Genomic DNA, 16,315 nt, shown 5'->3' with positions numbered 1-16,315 from the left:
AAATGTTTTTATGAACAAAAATGCTGTGCCACTACAAAATTCATATTTTTATAATGATACTGACTGGAGAAATTTTCAACATCTATAAACAAATAAACAAATTCGGATATACTTTATTGATGGAGACAAAATATTAGCAACAACTGCTGTTAACTATTTGGAATTTATTTAAGGCCCTGAAGGGACATATGGAGAGAATATTGGGAGTTAATTGCATTTCAACTAAATTCTCTGCACATGCACATCTTGAAGGCAGCATGCACTAAGAAAAGGGTTCTCCAACTTTGCAATCCCCCCCCAAAATTCATTACATTTGTTTCGAAATAAATATACCACTTACTTTTGATTACAGTGATTACTCTTTAATCAAGGCAAATTACAAAACTTTATCATTATTTTTGACATAACAGATTTTAACTCTTCATTTGAATGATTTGCTCAATTATGGAAAATCATTTATGACAATTCATTCAATAATACTAATATCATATGAATATTCCATAATGGAATGATTAGCAGGTAGTAACTACTAGTAATCATTCAAATAATGTAATAAAATTACATCATTCGAATTATACAGTATAATTAATTACATAATTGGATATCATTTGATTATTTTGATTATGCATCACTAATTTAAACATTTTTTTAAAATAAAGAGATATACAAGGAAAAAAAGTTTTCAAAATAACATTCTGTAACATTAATAATTTCAAGAATACAATATTCCTTGGCAGTTTATGAAACTCTTATGCCTCTGCTAAGAAAAGTAAGCAAGTGGAAAATGATTCATAATTTTAGTAATACACAAAAGTCTAATCCTGACTCCTATGCCTGAGGGAAAATTTTAAAAATTTTGGGATCAATCCCCTCCCCAAGTTGCTTGCAACCCTCCCTGCAGTTACAATCCCAGTTTGAGAACCCCCTGTTATAAGCCATTGCAGTTCTGTTTCCAAGAACTATCTGTGATTTTACTGTTGTGGTAGATTTAGTTTTTCAAAAGTAAAGATGGGGGAGGCAAAAACCTGACATTACTCCTAGAAAGGCTACTAAAATTAACAATCTGAAGGAATGTGGAAAAACAAACAATGAAATCATTAAAACTGTTAGTGTACAAAAAGAAATTGTGTACGGTTGCAATTAAAAGAAGATGGCAAAACTGGGAGAAGCTCACATTAGAATAGTATTAAACATAGAAGAAAAAATGTCAACTCCATGAGGAGGTAACCACCTTTTTCCTATCTGCCCTCAAGACAGATTTACTTGAAATCTAATTTCAGAGCTGTAAGGAAAAAAAACTGAAAAAATGGGTGTGAAACTGTGTCATCTAATGTTCACTAAAATAAAGAGGCCCACGATATGTGGGCTAAAACAGCTTCAGCATTGGTCTGAAGAAGAATAGCAGAAAGTTTTGCTTAGTGTTGAAACAAAAATTAATTTGTGGCAGTAACTGCTGTAGAGTATTTTGCAGTTGCAGTGAATCTCTGAATGCTTTATGTATGATCAAAACCATAAAGTTTCCCAACAATGTTATGATCTGGAGAAGCTTTTCAACTAATGGCACAGGAAGATTAAAATTCTTTGATAGCACTACAAATGTCACAATGTACAAAGATGTTTTTTCTTCTCATACAAGACCCTCAGTGAGAAAGTCAACAATGGGCAATTTATCTTTCAAGATAACTCTGTCCTGTTACTGAGCAAAGAGTACTAAGACCTTTTTATCCAAAAATGTTTAAAACATTATATCTTAACCTGATGATTTACTGAATTTGAACTCCAAAGAAAATCTGAGGATGCAGTTAAAAAAAAAAAAAAAATCCTTCATAAGAAATGATTGATGGAAGCAGTAATTAAAATATGGTACTATGAAATACCATAAGAAACATTAAAAATCTCATGCTGCATGCCTAAATATAAAGTTATGTAAGCTATTAAAGTATTCAAAAATACATATTAATTACGGTTTTCAGACAAGTAATAAAACTTTAAAAAAAAAAAATTCCATTAGTTGCTATTATTTTGTTCATTAGTAATATATGACTGATTTTTTTTTTTTTTTTTGCCAAAATCTGTTTAAGCCAAACCACAAATGCAAAATATAGCTTGAAATATGCAAGTTACTATTATGTTAGGTATCATAAGTCCTAAGCTGAAATCAATCTATGCAATTATCCCACTGGCAGTTATCACTTAAGATCCTGGCAGTTATACAAAAATGTTATTATTCTGACCATATTTTATGGAAAGTGATAATTTCAAAATAATTAGCAATGGACTAACACTTGCAATACACACAAAACTGGCAATTGAGTGGAGAGATATCTATAATGTGCAGTAGCATAAGGAGGGATGAGCAGAGAGATCAACATTCCTGGGTCCATATACCATGTAAGGACCTGGCTCTTGTTTAAAAAGCTATTATTTAAAGGCAAAAATTTATATACTCTATGATATAAATTATTTTGCTGAAAAATTATAATTTAACTAAATTATCCAATGTATTTCAAAACCATCCCCCACTGATATAGCCTTTAATAGGAAACAACTTTATTTTCCAAGTTATAAAAAGTGGGAGTGGGCCTGGTAATGTCTGCACTGGAGTGGCATCCACACCCATGTTGTCTCTGATAATGTGATTATATATTTATCTTGGAATGTATGATGTGTTCTAATAAAGAAGCTAAATGATGAAGAGTTTGCAACATGATCTTGATGTTACTCAAAACCACAGGTAAGTTTCATAGTCATATTTGAGGGGAGAGGGGGAAACAACGCTGCAGAATACTACACAAGTAATAATGCGAATGTCAAAGAAACAGAAAATCACATATTTCAACCATTATTAACTCTAAAACTGTTACAATTCAGTAATCAGCAAACTATTAAGATATTAAAGTTAGTTATACTAGTAGTAGATCGGATGGTCCAATCTGATCATTAATCACTGACAACCGTAGTTATTTCTAAAAATGCTTGAGTGTGTATGTGCGCATAACCAGACAGCAAAACATCACAAAGAAAGTCATTTAGCAGGGGTTCCTAACCTTTAACTTGAGAACCGCTGTCGGAAAGCAAAATTTTCTAGTGCTTTAGCTATATTTTCTTATCAATGCACGTAGCACCAGAAGGATGTACGTTTCTTTTGTGATTATCACAATGATATTTGAAATGCCATCCCTTAACATTCATACGCGGAGAAAAACTGCAGCAATTATTTGGTTCATAAGTGCTGCTTTGAGAAATAAATTTTAAAAATCTATAATTTTTATTTCTCGTTTATAAAAATGGGGAGCTTAAATTTTGATAGTCAATGGATATCACCAACATATAAATATGAAACTAAAAAGTACAATGGGGAAACTTACTTTCAAGATGAAGGAGATGCACAGAATGCAATCAGCTATTTTCTTTTCCACTTCGAAATACACTCGGTCTATTAATGGGAATGTTCGCCGCCGATCACAGCTAAATTGAAATTAGTTCAGTTTTCGATGGCGGTAGATATCGTATTGTTAAGAGGAATGTTATCTTTACAGCTGTTTGTGGTACAGCAGCTTAATGTTTTTTTGTTGTTGTTGTTAAAAAAACAAAAGCCTGTACAGAAATATTTATGATCCAATTATTAGGGCACCACCCTTACAGGAATGGTGTTATTACAGTGTAACAGCGAAACACGTTACTTCAGTGTCCCATCAATTCCATTTTTGACCTACCGGTCGATAAACTATGCTATTATGATAAACCCATAAAGTTATTTCCTTAGAGACTAGAAACATTTCGTCTGAAAACGATTTATTTCCATCTATATCCAATATGGGTGAGGAAAAAAAAAAAAAAGAAAAATTACACCAGCTGAACGGTACACATCAAAACATATCTCATTGCGATATCCTACAGAAGCAGTGAAAAACTAACCACACGATAGAAACGATTGTAACAATATCCTCTCTCTTGTCCAATCACGCTATAGGACCTGATTTGTATTAGTTATAACATAAACCACTAGGTGTCACTAAAAAGTATATGTTTTGTTTTAATATTAATATAACAGGTAGTTTTAAATGGGACGTAAGCTCCACATTTCAAATCGCCGTTATTTTTGAAGTTAAAAAAAAAAAAAAGCCACAGTGGCTCCGACTATTGTTCATCCACACCACACCTAATGCCAGTGGCAGGCTTTCCTGTCTGATAAATACAGTACTATCATTCTTGCTATCTCATAATATTTATCAGACAGGAAGAACTTTTATTGCTTGTTTCGTTGTTTTTCCCCATACCGCAACTGAGTTAGTCATGACTGTATTTTTGATTGTATTTTTGTAAAGGAACAATAGAAAACCTCAAGAAACAAAAAAAGAAAGCTCTAAACAAGACAAACAATCTGACAAACCGGAACCGTTTTTCTCCTTCCATCAGTTGTTCTCATGATTCAATTCTTCTGAATCTCTAATAATTTATTTTTTGTAACTTTGTAATGGCATTTTTATACATTATCGAAAAATGTTCTTTACGCGTTTTAAAGCACATAATAATTATTAGAAAATTAAAAGAATTCGTTCTAATATATTTTGTTTACTTACCTTAATGTCTTTGTACGTAATGGTTGGTTTCATAATTCACTTAGCTGCTAATGCTCATTCTGAAGTACTAATAAAACTTGGGAGAATAATATCTGACTCATTGTACATTATATACAGAATTTTCCATTTTCCTTTGATGAGCCCCTTTCTGTAAAGTAGATGAAGCAGGCATTCTGTTTGTTTGTTTGTTTGTTTGTTTTTTTACTTTTTATTCCTCATTCGTATTATTATCGTCGAAATCCATCTTCACATCATCTCCACATTTTTTTTTTTTTTTAAAGCAAGATACACAACAGGTAACCATTAGCAGTGTATCTGAGAGCAGAACAATGAACACAATTGATAACAAAAATATGAAATCCAACAGGAAGATAAACACTGATATAGATTTAAAATTAAAATCGTATGTACAAAAGAGGATTGCACTAAGTTACCGGTAAAACAAAGAATAAATTAATTAGTTAGAGAATAGAAAAATAATAAAACACATAATAATAATAAACTACAATAATTAGATGAGAGCTAGTCACTTTGCAGTTTAAGAGAAGAGGCAAACTTGTGGATAGAGTTCATCAGTGATTAGGAGTTGTCAAAGAAGTCAATGAGAGAGAGAGAGAGTCATTTGCTGATTTGTAGATTCTGTTCAGTGGACTGAACTTCATAAAGTCAGTGGTGGCAGAGTCAAGGCGAAATGGTGTAAAGTTCCTGACTTCTTTACAAGGAGCATTGAAGTCTATTTTAGTGAGGATATCAGATGCGTCATAAGTTAGAGGGATTACTTCAGCTAGAAGGGTGATGTCAGTAGTAAATCTTCTAGTGTGCAGAGGCCTCAGAAGAAAGTAATCAGCGATTCATAGTACACCGCGTGATAAAACAGAGGATTACGGAACGTAAGGTAACAGGAAAAAAAATTTTGGACTGCTTCAATTTTGTTAATTAGAGTTTTCGTGTGAGTGTTCCAGATGGGTGAGCTGAATTCCAGGATTGGGAGAACTATAGTTTTATAAAGGATGATAGCATATCTGTAGTTTTTGAACTTGTACGTGTTCCGTTTGATAAATCCCAGTGTTTTGAATGCTTTGCTGGTGATTTTAAGGACATGTGAATCAAATTTAGCACTGCTGGAGAAGAGAATCCCCAAGTGGTTAACTTGGTCACACCTTTCGATGATCACAGAGTTAATAGTGTACTCCGTATTTATTAGTTGTGGAGATCTGCATGACAAGAAAGATTACTTTGCACTTCGAGGGGTTAGCAGACAATCCATTCAGAGATAGCCACAGAGAAAATTTATTGAGGGCGCACTGAAGCTGTTGAGAATCTGTTATCTCCTTCATTGCTGAATAGATCTTAAGATCATCTGCATAGAAAGCAACTTGGATATTGGAGGTGCATATAAAAGAAGGAAGATCACTTATGAAAACAGCGAAAAGAAGAGGACCTAGGGGAGAGCCTTGAGGTACTCCCCTTAGTGGTATAAAATGGTCCGAGTTTACTTGATTGACGATAACGCTCGACGAACGATGCGTAAGGAAGCAAATTTGTGACTATAGACTTGACACTGCAGAAACCATGTTGGTTCTGATCAATGAAAGGCCTGAAGAATTCGAAGAGATGTTTGTTTACTGCTGTATCGAAGAGTTTGGCCACACTGTTTTGCAACGATATGGGTCTGTAATCAGTTACATCATTTTTATCACCATTCTTGAAAATTGGAACTATATTGATCTGCTTAAAGTGCTTAAGATACTTCCCCTGCCTGAGAGACAAGTTGAATATTAAAAACTTAAAGGGGGCATAAGGTAGCGACAGTCATTTTCCAAAATAAGCCAGGAATGTTATCTGGACCTCTGGTATAGCGATTTCTCGTGCATTTTAATGCTGACTTTAAATCTCCATCTGTGATCTATCATCTTAAACAGGTGTGAAGTCAGGAAATGAGTCAAGTGTCAATATATGGTTTGTTTGGATTCTGAAAAAATGTTTGACAAACTCTTGAGCAATATTGAATTCGTCCGATAAGAGAATTCCATCTGCGTTATGGAGTTGTAACTTTCTACTGGTTATATTCTTATGCTTCATTAAATTTCAGAATGGTTTAATATCTCTGTGAGTAAGTAGACTGTCCTGAATTGATTCTGTATACAAGTTGAAAGATTTTAATATGAGGGTTTTCACTTCTTTGCGGAGTTGGCTGAATATTTCGTAGTATCGACTGTCACCTGATTGCTTATTCTTATTTCTGTAGAATTCTTTGGATTTAATTTTATGTATTAATTCGCTGTTATACCAGTGCGGGTAGGTAGAACATGCCGTCAGATGGGATTGAGGAACATCATCAACTCCATTTGGATTTGATTCTGAATTGAATCCAGGGAACTTCTTCCTGAGTAGATTCCATGAACTGCATTCTGGAGACACTTCTCAACCAGAACGACCCGCACTCTGATTCTGACATTCACAAGGTCATCATAACAGAGAACTCCAGATATCAACCCACAACTTCAGGTGATCTCTTATCCCAGAATGAGATAGCAGAAGAGAACAAACAGCAAGAATAGCAAGGCGACTCACATTGATCTGATTGAGGTTGAAGCTATTTAAGTGACTTTGTTCGACACCTTGGTCAAACTATTTAACACCTGCTGGAGTGAAGGCACCGTTGGCTCACACGCAAACCTCTGGCATGCCTAAGGTCCAAGACCAATCTACAGACGCCTCCAAAGCTTATCGCCAGATAAGCTTTGGAGGCGTCTGTAGATTGGTCTGAAGATTTTTTTGGGCACAATGCTGTTATCCTTACTCCAACCCATAAATAAATAAATAAATTTTCGTTTATACTCCGGGACGACCAAACGGTCAGAGGAGTTCACAAGATAGACAGAATACAAGAAACAGCACCGTATTCAGCAGTCACGGACTTGAACCCCGGCCTTGAATGGGTTGAGCACGTTGAATACTGATGGGATCCTTCCACTTGTTCAGATTACAAACTTAAAGGGGGCATAAATTTAAATTAAGAAAAGACAGACGTAGAATAGATGTGTGGAAATTTGCCTTTAGCTAGCGGGTGGTTAATTGCTGGAACAAACTTCCATCTGTCGTTGTGGAAGTTGATAGGTTAAATAAATTTAAGGGGGAACTGGACAAGCATTTGGAGGGAATGGTGTGATTTTTTTTTTTTTTTTTTTTTTTGGCTGATGCTGCATACACTTGCTTTCTTGCATCACATGCCACTACTTCTACTACTACACTAAAGGCAGGTGTACTTATGCACCCGTGCGCCTGACTAGTCTATGGTATACCTATATGATGCAAAGGTCTGAATGCCCCTTCACTTTGGCTTCAAGCATGGCAGTTCCACTACTCATGCATTATTCAACATTAGCATTAATAATAGTAGAGGCATATGAGGCAAAAAATCAAGCTTATACAAAATCAGCCGAAAAAAAAAACCTTCCCATTTCATCCAATTATTCATTCCAAATGGTTGTCTGGCTCTGCACTGAATTTATTTAAGCTGTCAACTTCTACAACGACAGATGGAAGTTTATTCCAGCAATCAACCACTCGCTGGCTAAAGACAAGTTTCAATTTATGTCCCCTCACGTGATTATTCTGGACAAGAGTAAGAATCCCATCAGCATTGAGCTTGCTCAAACCATTCAAGTTCTTATACACCTCAATCAGATCACCTTCCAGGTGCCTAGTCTCCAGACGCTGCAATTTGCAGGCTTAAGCCTTTCTTCGTAAGAGCAACCCTCTGTTCCCCTCACCGTGCTCGTTACTCTTCTCTGCACTAGGTCCTGCAGCTCTACAGCTAGAAAAATCTCTGCTAGAAAACGACCTGTATATTATTATTATTATTATTATTATTATTATTATAACTATATGGTGCAAGGAAGCCTGAGACTTATGCTGCACCAGCCAAAAAAAATAAAAAAAATTCCCGGGTTACCTTGAGAGAGAGAGAAGTAGAAAGAATCACCAAGAAAGAGAAGAATGATGATGTCCAGCTCAGGACTCTGGGTGTGCCAAGCCCATACTCACCAGATGTGAGCCCCTGGTGTTGAGAAGACACCACAGACGCCTATAGCAGATATAAACTAGTCTGCAATGAAGTCACAAAGGATAGATTAGACAGGCGAATGGAAATTACGAGAAATCCTTGGCAAAGGATGCAAAGAAAAACAGCAAAGAGTTCTTTACTTACGTAAACTCTAAAAGCAAAGGGATGAATCAGATTGCACCACTTAACATATATGGTTTGACTATTGATGATCATGGTCAGCTAGCTGATAAACTGAATGAGTATTCTGCATCTACATTCACACATGAGGAGTTATTCAATGAGGGGAGTGCCAGAAGTTTATCAAATTCTAACAGGGAACTAAGTAAATTTGTAATAACTGAGAGCAAAGTGGAGTAGAAATTGTTGAAGTTAAACATAAAAAAGGCACCTGGGGTAGATGGGATCTATCCAGTTATATTAAAGGAGGCAGCAAAGGAAGTAAGCAAACCTTTAGCCATAATTATGAGAGCTTCCTTGCACTCAGGGGCGGTCCCCATGGACTGGAGGCGTGCAAATGTATCAACAATTCACAAAGGGGATTCAAAAGGTGTCATAAGTAACTATAGTAACTGAATGCCAAAAATAATGTTAATATCATATACTTGGATTTCAGGAAAGCTTTTGATACTGTTGCACATGGAAGACTGCTGTACAAATTTGAGAGATATGGCATTAATGATAAGTTGCTACAATGGATAAAGGGATGGTTGAGTGGGAGACGACAGAGAGTGGTAATCAATGGACACTGCTCTTTGTGGACAAATGTTATTAGTGGAGTTCCCCAGGTTCGGTGTTGGAACCATTGTTGTTTTGTATATTTATCAATGATATTGATGAAGGTATATCAAGTTTGCAGACGATACAAAGGTTGGCAGGGTTGTTAACGACAGTAAAGACAGTATACTGCTCCAACTAGATATAGATAAGTTGGGCAAATGGGCTGAGAAGTGTTAAGTGAAGTTTAACATGGTAAAATGCAAAGTAGTGCATATGGGTAGCAATAACTGAAGAGAAAAGTACCAACTGTGTGGTACTCAGGGAAGTGGAAAGTGAAAAATACCTTGGGGGTAATTGTGTAGTCGAATATGAAATTCACTGAGCGGTGCAGACGGGCTGCCAGGGCAGGTCATGGAGTGTTGTCAATGATACATAGGATATTGCTAGCAGGGACAGGGAGGTGATTATCCTGTTATACAAGGCAATGGTCGGGCTATACCTAGAGTACTGTGTACAGGTCTGGAGTCCTCATTTTAGGAATGATGTAGAGTTGCTAGAACGAGTACAAAGAAAGGCAACAAGATTGGTGAGGGGAACAAAGGGGTGCTCTTACCAAGAAAGGCTTAAGTTCTGCCAATTGCAGAGCCTGGAGAGTAGTCGCTTGCGAGGTGATCTGATTGAAGTGTATAACGCCTTGAACGGTTTCAGCAAGTTGAATGCTGATGGGATTCATCCTCTTGCTCAGATTAAGAACTGAGGGGACACATATTCAAATGGAGGAAAGACAGCTGTAGAATAGATGTGCAGAAATTTGGCTTTAGCCAGCGGGTAGTTGATTGGTGGAAAAATCTTTCATCTTTTGTTGTGGAAGTTGATAGTCTAAATAAACTTAAGGCTGGATGGGCATTTGGAACGAATGGAGGGATGAAATGGGAGGGTTTTTTTTTTTTTTTTTTTTTGGCTGATGCAGCATAAGCTTGCTTTCTTGCATCGTATGCCTCTACTAATTCTGATGCTAAGACACTACGAGCTACTCTCTCAGACTGTTGCACTGCTTAGAAAACTTTATACCTGACTGCACAAAATCCCAAGGTATCTTTCATTCTCCATTAGGCTGAGTGTACTTCCACAAAGTTGATATGTTATTCCATGGTTCTTCTTCTTCCAAGTGGTGGACAGCTCGAAGGCCACAGACGTTCTTGTCATTCGTGCCATTTTCAGCGATTTCTAAAAGCCATGCGACACTGCCTGGTGGTAGAGCGTCCTCCATAAAACAAGAATTGCCAGATGTTCTAAAGAAATCTATTATTTTCTAGCCGATCATTATGACCTGGTATGTATATACAGGGTGTTTCAGTTAAACGTTTCAGAACTTCTAAGAGGGGTAGGGTACATAGTGACATAGTGACATAGTGTTTTTTGACAAGCGGCACCGGTGCTTTCGCACAACTCCGCATTTGAATCTCTTGTGAAGTAAGACAGTACAGTACTGTCAAGGCCAGATATCATATGTTAGTGTATGTTCATGTTTGCTTAGTGCGGGTTATGTTGTTCATCTGGCCGCTTAGCCTAGGGTCTGTGGAACACCACAGACTGCTAGTTACCGTCACTGGCACTGGGAGCCGGACCAGGTATGTGGAAAGAGAACTCTGGCTGGCCGACCCTGGGGTTAGCCTGAGCTTCCCAGGGAGGGCCGAGAAAAAAAAAAATAATAATAAAATAAAATAAAAATAAAAATAATAAATAATAAATAATATAAAAAAATAAAAATAATAATAAAATAAAATAAAAAAGAATAATAATAAAATAAAATAAAAATAAAAATAATAAATAATAAATAATATAAAAAAATAAAAATAATAATAATAAAAAAAATTAATAAAAAAAAATAATAATAAAAAAATAAATAAAAAAAAAAATAAATAAAATAAAATAAATAAAAAAAAAAATAAAAATAAAAAAATCTCTTCTTCCTGAGGTAGGGTGGGCTCCCCCCTGGGGGGAGCCCACCCTACCTCAGGAAGAAGAGAAAAGGTTGTGAGGTCAAGTGACCCACAAAGTCAGATTGCCTAATAGCATGATCCTGCATTTGAAAGTCAAATGCCAGCCCCACTCCCAGAGGAGTATTTATATGAGTTCCTGCACAAGTAGGAAAATCAGATATTGTCATACACCTTGAAGAGAAGAGGTGCCAGCAAGTGAGTGGGTCCCACAATGGGCAAGGGGCCCAGGGTCAACAATTTAATCTTCTTCATCCAAGGGTGACTTGTAGGCAATGAGCAGTGTCCCACACTGGGACTTGGATAATCTTCTCTTAGGGGATGAGAGGAGGCACATGGATTCATGAAACTCAAGGATTGCTTGGAGTTCTTGTGGCTATTGTAGAAAAGTCCTTTTTGGGTTCGTGGGTTTGTCAGATAGCTTCCTTTGTGAACGTCGAGAGATTCCTGTTAGGTCATGACAAAGATCAATATTCTGTTTGTGTTTTCTTTGATTCCATTCAGGATATGTTCTGTGAATTGAGTTTTGGGTTCATTATAAGATGGGGGTGCGTTGAACAGTTTGCTGTAGGTGAATTTGACGCATTTCAAATACAGTCTGGGCAAAAGTAGTGAAGGCTTTGTAGTTGGTTTCGTCAATTATGTAGAGGTGTTCCTGCCCACTGGGTATATTTCCAGTTTTGGTAATTAGGAGACTTCTGGGTAAATCATAAAGAGGGCAATTATACATGAGGTGAATCCAGTCTTCATTGTCACCGCATGTGCAGAGAGGAGAATCGGTGAGACCCAGGGCATGCAGCTTGGCCCGAAACGATCCATGACCAGTGAGGAAGAACGAGACGTGAAGGCCTGGTGAGTACCACGGAGGAGGTTTTGGTGCAGTTATCATAACTTGTGGAAGAAATCTTTTAGTTGTTTCACCTTTGGTTGTTTGCTCCCAAGATCTTTGCCAATGCTGGAAGAGCTTAGAGTAAATCTGTTTCATTTCGTTTTTTGGATCATTAGCTAGATCGAGTGTTATATCCAGAATGGTGGTGGCAATTCCTCTCTTTATGCGGTATGCAAGGCCGCGACGAATAACCTCCAGGTCCAGAGGAAGAGTGCCTGCTAAGACCTGAAGGGCAGGATTACTGACTGTGCGGCATGCTCTAGTCACAGTGAGTAGGATATTGCGTTGAATTGTATGTAGCTTTGCTTTATTACGTGCAATGATGGCACGAGGGAACCATATGGCTGCACCATAGCACACAGCTGGTAAGAAGATGGTTTTATAAAGTAGCATGAGAGTCCTCCTCTTCAAACCCCAGTCTGCTCTGCTAATTCTTACGATCATGGCAGTATAACGACGTATTTTATTGGAGAGGTAATTAAGATGAGGTAAGAATGTTAATCGGGAGTCAAAGGTTACTCCTAGATATTTTAGTTCAGTTTTGAGTTGCAATGTCTGCCCAGAGATTTTAATTTGGGGTGGTCTTCTTATGTCCAAGGATCCTTTGAGGAGGATTGTCTTCGTTTTTTCCCCAGAGATGACTAACTTGTGGTTGTTTGCCCAATTTTGGAGGATCGTTAAGGCAGGGGAGGCAATTTGCTCAAGCTGAGTTCTAGAATCAGCTTTGATAAGGAGGATGAGGTCATCTGCATAGGCCATGCAGTCCACAGGACCCAAATCCATAAGAAGAAATTCATCTAGTATCAAGTTCTAGAAGTAGGGCCCAAGAACCGAGCCCTGTGGACACCCTCTAACAACTGGTCGGGAGGTTTTCTGAAAATTTGTTTGAACAGTGACTGAGCGGTTGAAGAGGTAGTTCTGGAGACAGCGGTAGAGGTTGAGTGGAATATTGATTTGACGTAATCTCCTGACAATGCTGGGCCACCAGATGGAATCGAAGGCACCAGCAAAGTCAATGGAAATAGCCAGTAGATATTTTTCTGTGGTTGAGTTTGCTGTGTTGAGCAGATTGTTCATAGCATCTTCAGTGGAGCATCCTGGCTTAAAGCCATACTGCTTTGGAGAGTCTAAGTTGGCTGTCTGGTAGTAGGTGGATAATCTGGATTGAAGCAGCCGCTCCATTACCTTTCCCAAGACCGGGAGAAGAGCAATGGGGCGGTAAGATTTGGGTAGAGTAGGATCTTTATCTGGTAGGTTACATCCTGACAACTCGAAATCATATACCAATGGGCAGAATCGAAAATTCCGAGCTTTAGTGCAGGGAATCTTAATTTCGCACAAGAACGCCAAGTTAGTAGGATGGATGATTACACGAACGCAGAGTTAGCCGATATGCATTTGGCGTACGGGGCTGCAAATTGTAGTGGGCCAGCCGCACAGCGTTTGTACGCGGAACGATATCCGACGAGGCGTATTCCCAGTCATAATTTCTTTGCAAGACTGCACCAGAGGTTAGCTGAGAGAGGTTCATTTGAAAGAGCTGACAGGGACAGGGTAAGAACAGCACGGACTCCAGCCGTCGAACAGAATGTGTTGCAGCATGTACAGGGGAATCCAAGAACGAGTACACGAAGTCTAGCAAACGCAGTCGGGGTTTCCCCATCTGGGCCGGTATTATGGGAGATCACCTCATCGGACCTTACCTGTTACCGTGTCGTCTATCCGGACCTATCTACTTGATCTTTCTGCAGCAAGTATTGCCACAACTTTTGCGAGATGAACAGATTTCTGCATCGACGCAACAGACAATGTGGTTCCAACACGATGGAGCCCGTGCCCATTATAGCGGAGATGTTCGTAACTACCTGGATGTCACATTTGGTCAACAGTGGATCGGACGTGGTGGTCCCGTGCGTTGGCCTGCTCGGTCACCCGACCTATCATGTCTTGATTTTTATTTCTGGGGTCATATGAAATCGCTAGTTTATGACACCCCTGTTGACAATGCTGAGGAGCTGGTTGCAAGAATCGCAGTAGCTGCCGAAGAAATTCGAAATTCGCCTGGAGTATTCCAGAATGTTCCGATGTCCATGCGTCGGAGATGTGAGGCGTGCATTGTAGCCCGTGGAAGAAACTTCGAACACTTACTTTAATCCATGTACCTTTTGCTTCTTTTCATGTATTATTAAAACGATTTCTCACTTACGGTCTCTTTTCTTTATGGTGCTTCTGTGTACAACACCGCTTCAGGAAAGCATTTCCGACCCCACATTGCTATATGATTTCGAGTTGTCAGGATGTACCCTACCCCCTCTTAGAAGTTCTGAAACGTTTAACTGAAACACCCTGTATAGTGTAAATGGTCTGCTGAAGAATATATATCATGAAATTATGTTTATTGTAATTTTTATTATATTTGCTGTTATTTAATTGTTTGTAACATTTTGATTACACAACGTCTGATGAATCATTTGAATCTGTGCCATACATCCCAACTCGAGTAAGCAGCAGTGTTGCCAAACGGTAAGCAAGCATAGCCTCTGGTATCCAGGCATAGGCTTGCATGCAGTTAGTAGTGGTTCCTGGACTCTCGACTTTGCGTAATGTGATTGCAGTGCAAGTATATCATGTGTTTGAACAGCAAATATCAGTGAATAGTCAAAAGGATAAAATTAATTAATTTGGTGTGGGGGGGGGGAGTTACCATTTTATTTTTATGGAGGTATTTATTGAAACCTATTGCAGTGCATAATTGAAAATCTAAGATTATTAAGGTTTTATAAAATCTTTGAAATTATAATAATTTTCAATTTAATTTTTTTATAATTGAATACTATAATTATATTTTTGTAATTTTATCTTAAATCTGTATATCATTTTTCTCATTAATAAAATTAATTATATGTACTGGTATGTGTAAATATTACAATAAATAACATAAAACTGTTTGACAGTTTTTTCATTATATACCATTTTAATACTAAAAATTGTAGAAAGCCAAAAAAAAAAATAAATAAATAAAATTTGCCCAGCGTGTACCTCACAAACATTTTATTTGGCCTGCCATTTAAAAAGATTTCCCACCCCTGCAATAAACCATATGGCATTAGGTTAAATGCTTAACCCTGAGTCATTCACACAGAGTCAATGAGGCCCCAGACAATATTTCAATAATTTGTGATTTATCTACACCATCCACACAGCTGAAACTTCTAATAGCTGAGCTTGAAAATGTTTTCTTTTATTTCTTCATTGAAAATTCCAGAAATCTGTTAATTATTACACATTTTCTAAATGTGCAATATAAATATTGATTCTTTAAGCACTGTTTGCTCTTTAGTGTAAACTCTTCAATCATCCCTTGCTACAACAAGTTTAAATAGAGTTTAGTACAGCTTCATACAAAGTTTACAAATAATTTCTGCTGGATTCCTAGCATGTTGGAATTCCTAGAAATGAATGAGTGGAGTCTGCTGATTAGACTTCTTCCAGTCTGATCTCACCATTCCTCCAGATACTTTACACTGATTATAAATTCATTCTATAATGTACCTGTAGAGAAAAATGATTAATTATTTGGCAGGAGAACACAAATATAAACTCTTTCAGAATAAGAATGATCACAAACAATGGCTATCAGGCTGATGAAGGAATGGAAAGAAAGAAGTTATACTTGCTAGATTACACATTGGACATACCACTCTAATTCACAAATACCCACTCTGAAGGGATGACCCTCCACTATACAGTAACTGTCAAATCCAACTTATGGTAAGACAACTTATCATTAAATGTCCATTATACCTAATAGAACATAGTATTAGATTTTAATACTATATTCCCATTCTTTAATACTTTTTGATACTAGAGAGCTATTAAGTGCTCGATATTTCCTATATTCTATTATATTATGAATCAACAGGGCTTACCTTTATTTTTGATATAGGAAGCTTCTTTTCCAACTCTCCTTGTCCAACTCGCTAATAATTCATGGGGAAGGCGATATCAATTTTGCAAGACATTGTCATAAAGTTAGATTTTGGAGGTCTAAACT

At 37.3% G+C, this 16,315-nt stretch overlaps 1 protein-coding gene across 1 annotated transcript in view; it reads right to left on the bottom strand.

Moving 5' to 3' along the window:
- Nucleotides 1-3,993, bottom strand: part of LOC150088569 (kinesin light chain-like) — a 376,502-nt gene extending 372,509 nt beyond the window's left edge. The window contains exon 1 of the mRNA XM_090369572.1: nucleotides 3,369-3,993. The gene's annotated coding sequence lies outside the window, so the exon portion shown is untranslated. The remainder of the gene's footprint in view (nucleotides 1-3,368) is intronic.
- Between the last annotated feature and the right edge of the window lie 12,322 nt (nucleotides 3,994-16,315).

The sequence above is a fragment of the Mastigoproctus giganteus genome, chromosome 3 (genome assembly GCF_048544385.1).
Source record: "Mastigoproctus giganteus isolate SK-2022 chromosome 3, ASM4854438v1, whole genome shotgun sequence".
Classification (NCBI taxonomy): Eukaryota; Metazoa; Arthropoda; class Arachnida; order Uropygi; family Thelyphonidae; genus Mastigoproctus; species Mastigoproctus giganteus.
This window is presented reverse-complemented; position numbering and strand designations above follow the sequence as displayed.